Source organism: Poecilia formosa, unplaced genomic scaffold, assembly GCF_000485575.1.
Source record: "Poecilia formosa unplaced genomic scaffold, Poecilia_formosa-5.1.2 Scaffold737, whole genome shotgun sequence".
NCBI classification, from domain to species: Eukaryota; Metazoa; Chordata; class Actinopteri; order Cyprinodontiformes; family Poeciliidae; genus Poecilia; species Poecilia formosa.
Genome location: NW_006800676.1, coordinates 1,317 through 9,316, shown reverse-complemented (window position 1 = coordinate 9,316; position 8,000 = coordinate 1,317). Strand labels below are relative to the sequence as shown.

At 36.9% G+C, this 8,000-nt stretch overlaps 1 long non-coding RNA gene across 1 annotated transcript; it reads right to left on the bottom strand.

Annotated features, from left to right (window-relative positions):
• Positions 1–87: 87 nt before the first annotated feature.
• LOC107834733 (uncharacterized) lies at positions 88–3,373 on the bottom strand. The gene is made up of 3 exons (XR_001660546.1): positions 3,288–3,373; positions 2,892–2,894; positions 88–97 (listed from the first exon to the last, which is right to left on the bottom strand). It is a non-coding gene; the product is annotated as an uncharacterized LOC107834733 (long non-coding RNA).
• Positions 3,374–8,000: the final 4,627 nt, after the last annotated feature.

Genomic DNA, 8,000 nt, shown 5'->3' with positions numbered 1-8,000 from the left:
GTATCCTATGATGAACAGCCATAATCTCATATATTTTGATGATTATTTGTATGTCCCTTTCCAATACTCAACAATGCAGATAATGAATCACTACAAACTATTATTTTATTTATATTAGTATCCTCCACCCATTCTAAAGCTAATAAAATAGCACATAATTCTACTGCATATATACTCAAATAATTAGATGTTCTTTTTGAAATATTAATCTTTAATTCAGGAATCACTACTGCTATACTTGTTGCTTCATTTTTGGGGTCTTTCATCAGTATACATTTGCAAATAATCATTATATTTATTCTGTATTTGATTATAAAATTCTTGGCAAATATCTATTGTATTTCTTTTCTTAATATTTGATAGTGATCTGTCTACATTAATATATTTCCATGTCCATGTAGGTCTCAATGGCCACAATACTGTTGGACTAAATTCTTTATTAAATATTTTTGCTCCGTTATTCCCAACCCACCCAAAACTGTTAATTTGTTTCTTTCTTCTTTCCCAACAATTTTCTAATACTTTCTTAACTGGGTGATCTTCATTATGTCCTTTTGAATTTATCCAATAATTAACCATTAGCTGATATCTTCTGATGCATAATGGCATCTCTCCTGATTCTACTTGTAAAGCACATACTGGCATTGATTTAACTGCCTCTAAACAAATTCTCAATGCTCTGGCTTGGATAACATCTAACTTTTTTAACCTAGTTTTAGCTGCTGAACCACACTCCCATAATCTATTCTTGATCGAATTAGTGACACATAAATATTTTTAAGTGATTCAAAGCTTGTACCCCATGTCACCCTACTAAACACCTCATAATGTTAAGAACCTTTTTACTTTTCTCCATAATATGTTCTATGTGATTTTCCCAAGTTAGTTTCTATTCAAAATCTACTCCCAAAATACGAAAACAGTCAACCCTTTCTAACTCTTTCCCATATAAATACAACTTTTTATCAACCCCAATTTTTTTATTTGTAAAAAACATTACTTTTGTCTTTTCAATTGAAATTTTAAAGCCCCATTCTACCCCCCACTTACCCATTTTATCTATACCTTCCTGAAGTTTTAAAATAAGATGTTCTACATTTCTTACCCTTTTCCATAATGCTTCATCATCAGCAAAAAGTGACTTGCCAAAACTAAGATAATTCTTTAAAAATATCATTAATCATAACTGAGAATAATGTTGGACTTACCACACTTCCTTGAGGAGTTCCATTTTCTATTTTACATGATTGTGAAACATGAGATCCTATTTTGACTTGAATATTTCTATCACATAAAAAATCCCCTATCCAATTAAACATATTACCTCCTAATACCTATCTGATGTAATTTAATAATTAACCCTTCCCTCCATAACATATCATATGCTTTTTCTACATCAAAAAACACAGCAACAACAGTTTCCTTATTAATCTGAGCTTTTCTAATATCTTCTAAACATAAACTAGGATCTATTGTTCCTCTCCCTCTACGAAAGCCACTCTGATAAGGAGCAATTATATTTCTTGACTCCAAATATTGTATTAATCTCTCATTCACCATCCTTTCCATCAGTTTACACATATTAGATGTTAAAGCAATCAATCTGTAGTTTCCAGGATTACTATGATCTTTCCCAGGTTTCTTTATTGGAATAACAATGGCTTCTTTCTATTTACAAGGCAGTCTCCCCTCTTTCCAAATTTATTTAAAACATCATCACTCACATATCTTAGCATAATATAACACACTTCATCTTTACCTGGAACACTATTCCTAGTTCTATCCAACGCTCTTTTCAGCTCTCCAATAGAGAAAGGATAATTCATCAGATCATCAGTATTACTCTCATTCCTTCTTAAAATTTCATAATTTTTCTTTTTAGTTCTCTCTCTTCCCTCTATTTCATTAACTGATAAATTTTTCCCACTATGTATCTCCACAAACGTGCTTACTAAAATATCAGCATTTTTCCCTGTCAGTTACAGCTACTATATTATTTTTATTAAGTATAGGATAACTCCATTCCCTTCTATCTCCTCCCATTTTTTTATCATCCCCCAAACGTCTCCTAACTTTGTACTACTACCAATTGTGTCACAGAAACCTCTCCAAAATTCTCTTTTTGCACTTCTTATTGTGCCTCTTACTTTTGCTTGTGACTTTTTATACTCAATTAAATGTTGAAAATTATGAGACCTTTTAACCAATTTAAATGCTTTATTTCTTTCTCTGACTGTTTTTCTACACTCATCATTCCACCATGGAACTAACTTTCTCCTGTTTTTCCCTGATGTCTTTGGAATAGACTCCTCAGCAGCTGCTAAAATACACTGACTCATCTCTTGATTCATACTTTCAATACTCTGATCATTTTGTACACTTAAAATCTTACTTTCACATAAGTTATAAAATTTCTCCCAATTTGCTTTCCTAAATATCCACTTTCTTCCTATCATTTCAGGACTCTGCACCTGACCCATCATTATATTGCTGGTTATAATGTAATGATCACTACCAAAAGACTTATTTTTAACTTGCCAATCACATAATGGAGCTAAACAACTTGAAACAAATGTTAAATCCAATACAGATTCCTTACCTGAATTAATATAAATTCTTGTCTTCTTACCATTATTCAAACATACAAGATTATTACTATCTAAAAAACACACTAAATCTTATCAAACCAAAGAAAACCTCCTTTGGCACTTCTTTTGTTTCAAACTCCACCTACACAGTTTCTGTTTCAACTTTCTCTGGACCCCTTGTCAATCTTGGTGCTCTTTTTATTTCCTTATTACTTTCTTTCAAATTCCCAACTAAGTTTTTCATGTTTACACTTAAATGCATCCCTGTGATAATTCCTTTGCTTTCATTATTTCTTTTTTCACCCACTTTTAACAACTGTTCTGACTTTGACTTTACACACCCACCCAAGTTTTATTGCCTTTTCATCCTGACCTTCCGAATTACATCCAATCAAAAGATTTCCATCTCTCAGTATTTTAGCATGTTTAATTTCTCGTATATGTGCTTTTTGTGCTTTTGTTAACTTAAGTAAATCAATCTTCTTAGCTCCTTCTCCTTCATCAAATCTTATTATAATGTTCAGATTTTGATGTTTTGATTCTTCTGCTTTTTCCTCAATGCCTTCACTATCTGTGTCTTCAGTACTTTCCTCATCTCCCTTTTTCCTCTTTCTTTCAGCAGCTTGCTGCTTCTTACCACCCTTCCCCACCTTTTCCCACTCTTTTTCTTCATTTGACCACCCCTTCCTTCCTCGTCACTATTATAGTCACTTCTTTCTAAATCCAGCGTTGCCATGTTCTGAATTAAGTCACATTTATCACCAAAAGTTCAGTTCCAAACTTTCTGTCTTCGTGCTACCACAATCATACGTGGCTTCAAAAAACCTCTCCACTCGGCGTCCTCCGACCGCTCCCTTCCGGCTCGCCCAAACAGAGGGCGGACCACTGTCAGTCTCATACCTTATTTGGAAATGGGACCATTGCAATCTGGAAGTGAAGGGGGCGCTATTTCCTATACTTCCGTTTTTATTTTCTTTTGAAATCTGTGATATATTTTCACCTTCAGGAAGGAGTTTCACTCTCAGAATGTATTTGAACTTCTCTTTTTTATTTACTTCACGGCAGCTCACAATTTTTAGCAAATTCTGTAGCTTTTGGTGTACTTCTAAATCTGCTCCTTAGTCGCATCTTTTCGGGTTTGCGACTGCCTCTAGTGGCGTGGGGGTGGTAACACAACCAATATAATTACTAAATCAGAATACCACAATATCTTTAATTACTTATTATTAATTCTGGCATTACCAGAACAGTAAAAGACAAATTCCCTCACAAAAGAACATACCTTTTCATTTTCTTAAGGAAGTAGAGCTAATTAAATTAGATAAACAAGAACTGAAAGTGATTACAGTTTCACTTGATGGCCAACCTGTTGAAACTGTGGCAAATTTTAAATACCTCGAGTCATTCCTGGACAGTCAGCTCAACTTTACTGAAAGCACTGACTATATTTTTAAGAAGCGTTCTCAAAGACTCTACCTTTTAAGAAGACCTTGGGATTACCCAACTTCAGGTTGGGCAGAGGTTAGGCAGAGGTTGTTGAGTTAAAATGTTAAGACTTAACATTTTAACTTGAGTTTTAACTCAACTCAAGTTAAAACAACATTTTAACTCAAGTTTTAATTTTTCATCTCCTCAGTTGGTTTGGTCACATGAGCTGCAGACTAACAGACAATCTTTTACGAATACTTTGAATGGCAGGTTAATAGTGGTAAAACCAAAAACAACTCTGTCTCCACTGTTTCCTGAAAGAACATGAAAGACGGCAAGAAATATTTTAGCAGGGAGCATCCATCCTCATTATTCATCAGTCTGGACCTCTGAGCTCATGAAGGTGTTACTGTGTTCCTCTGGCAACTAAGAACATCTATTAGACACCATTTATTGACAGTGCAATAATTAACCAAACTAAATAATATTTACCTATAGCGTGCTAAGTGTTTTTGCTCTATTCACAAATTGTTGATAATCAATCAATCAATCAATCAATCATATCTTTATTCCAGACACAAAAAGGTCCATAGAAAAAAGGTAAAAACAAGCAAAATAAGAGAAAAATAAAAATAAACATGACATGTTATTCACCGAGTCACAAATAAATGATGACGCCAATGACTCCATAATCTTGAAGAGAATCTCACAGTACTAAAAGCAGGATTTACTAAAATTGCAATTATATTATTGCAATTTTTATTGTAGATTATCTGTGCATGACACAGATAATCTACACATGCATTTATACATAAGATTCCTGAGCACAGCTGCACATGTGGGAACAGCATTATGTACAAACATATGGCTAGCACTACTCCATCGAGGCACTTTGAGTAGTAGCCTCATGCCATCATTGTATGTCACATAAAGTTTCTGCAGGCTACTTTTTCTTGTATCGTCACCACAGATAGTATGTGTAATAATGTGATTCATGAATATGATTTATCGTTTGAGTCGAAGGAAAATTTCCTTGTTGAGAGATTAAATAGTTTCATCTTATTTTTTTTCTATATATAAGACTCTACCAACAAGAAGTCTCTCAATAATATACATGGCACTGTAAAAACAAAAAATATAATTTTTGCCTACATCTGTTTAACAACCCTGGTTATAACAACCTGGGTTGTTATTCTTCTGTACCTAATTCATTTGTTTGTTATTGGCTTTTGCTCAATTAAATTTCTTACGTATACACTGCAAATGGTATTTTTATTATAGTTGATCATGTTGTTTTTTATGTCTCCTTATGCAGTAGCAGAGCTAGACTTTTAAAGTTGGGGGGGGCCAAGAGGGGGCCAGGACTACCTCTGGGGGGGGTGTCATGTCATGTGTTGCCTGTTTCCCTGTGCCGTCTGTTCTCCGTCTATGTCCTTGTGCTGTTCCCCGTTGGTTCTGTGCCTTGGAGATCATCATTAAATTAATCTTTTTTCACCTACATCCTGGGTCTGCCTGCGTCCTTGTCCTCACCCCAACATACCACTTTATGACAGAAGAATCCGACCCTCCTGGTTCTCCGCCCACTCTGATAGGTAGTTTTTTGTTTTTGGACTATTTTTTCCTATGGACTCTGGCCCTCCTTCCGTCGCCCCTCCGCCCACCCTGATTGGTTGTTTTTTGTTGGACTGTTTCTTTTTGTGGGCGTCTGGTGGGACGCCCACCAGACGTGGGCGTCCCACCAAGACGCCCATGTCTGGTGGGCTCGCGAGTCAGTACTCGCCCCCCCCCAACCCTTCCTTTGAAGGAAGGGTTGGGGGGGAGCGAGTACTGTCATGCATAGACATAATATAAGGATAGACCATAGACATCAATACGTATACGCCTCATGGAGCGCTGAGTCATACGTAACTGCGTCCGCCATCTTGTATGTGGCAGCAGAGCGATCGGAGCTCCTTCACAAGTAAGATGGACATATTATTGTGTATATATTGTGATTAGAATATTACTTTACTGTATTTATGTCCATCTTACTTGTGAAATGTTGTCTGTGGAGCCCTCGCATCAATAATCCATCGACCAGAACAACAATATCCCTCAGTGCTGAGGCATCTTCTGCTGTTTTGATTGAGCAAAGTAGGAGGGTATATCGCTCCAAGATGGCCGCCGTATTTCCTGCGCTGGAGCGGTCCATGAGGCGTCTATGCTTATATTATGTCTATGCTGTCATGTGTTGCCTGTTTCCCTGTGCCGTCTGTTCTCCGTCTATGTCCTCGTGCTGTTCCCCGTTGGTTCTGTGCCTTGGAGATCATCATTAAATTAATCTCTTTTCACCTACATCCTGGGTCTGCCTGCATCCTCGTCCTCATCACAACATACCACTTTATGACAGGGGGGGGCAAAATTTAAAATTTGTGCGCACATCTATATATGTATCTAGTCGATATATGTATAATTTAAAAAAATAACCAAACTAAATATTTGGTTATTTTTTTAAGCCCCTCTGTCATTTGACAGGTTATAATTAACACCTTTGACTGGTGCACATAGAGACATGACAGACTTTACGCAAAGAGTTCATCGCAGAGGCAACTAAAATCAATCAATAAATAAATCCTTTCTGAATATCATCTCATGGACACTGAACTAAATGCGTCTTTCTCACCGGGAGCTGACAGCGTGTTGAAGGGTTATGGACACGACACCTTAGTTAGGAAGCTCATTGCAAACCTTTAGTTGAAATGGCGCCTTTAACTCCAGTCTCCAGTACAGAACAGAGAAAACTAAAGAGGATGCAACGTTGTTTTAATCCATTTATAGTCTAAACAGAGGAGCCAGCAGTTTATTTTGAGGAAATAAATAAAGGTGCAGAAGTTAATTAGATCCATGCGCAGTCCGCTGCACAACCAATGCGGACGCGTCTCCGCTGCTGCGAAGAATTAAACTTAACTCGCCCTGCAGTTTTAACAAATGGAGGTGAAGACGTTACCCTCCCGCACCCAGAAGGAGAGCGATGCTCAGAAGGAGCGCGGCAGACGTAACGTCTGTCCGTTTTGGAGAAGCGAAACCATGCAAAAAATAAAAATAAATTTTTTTGATTTTAACCATTTAAAAAAAAAAAGAAAAAATAATCTCGCAGAGTTCAATTGTTCGGTTTGGATCAGACAGATCCAAATGTCTATTAACCAGGGCAGATTTCTCTGCAGATGCAACCAGGAAGAATTTGTGAAGCTGTGCGTTCAGAGCCCAGCGGGTGAAGAAGTGGTTATTTAAGTGGAGTCGCTTAATTTCATTTGTTATAAGTTATTGGGGCCACAGTCAGTGGTTTGTGTCACTACGGAGAAAAGGTTAGATGCATTTATCTGCTTTATGTGATCTGGATTCAATTAGGTGAATATTAACTAAACCGCATAAAAATGCGGCTAAGTAGTCTATGTTAATATGTTTTGACAGGTAATTTGACAGGTAAAAATATCAGACCAGAATATTTGCCTGATGGTAGGTCGGGCTTCTAATGAGTTCGCATTTAATGAGTTTGCAGCACACAGAGAAAACCTATAGAGAAGGTTATGATTGTAGTTTAAATAGAGGAACAGCAGCTGACTGTTGAGGGAGGAAAGAAAGTGCAGATGTCCGTTAGACAGAAACAAGCGCAGTGCGCTGGGCAAAATGCACATAAATGCTCCACCGTTCCAATTAATCACACATGAGATGACAAACGCCAAATATACAATACATAGTTACACTGCTTACGTTAATGGTGTTTTAAAAACAAAACCAGTAAAAACTTAAATAATGTAATATGTCAGATTCTCTCCTCAACCTCGTCTTGATAAGAACAAAGAACAGTCCGCTGGTTTCGCGTCCAGACTGTGATAAAGCGCAGCTGACACTTGGTGCGCAGACAGTTTCAACTTTACGCACAGAGAACATCGTGGAGCTCATCAGGCGCAGATCTAGAAAAATATTTATGGGGGGGCAAGAGGG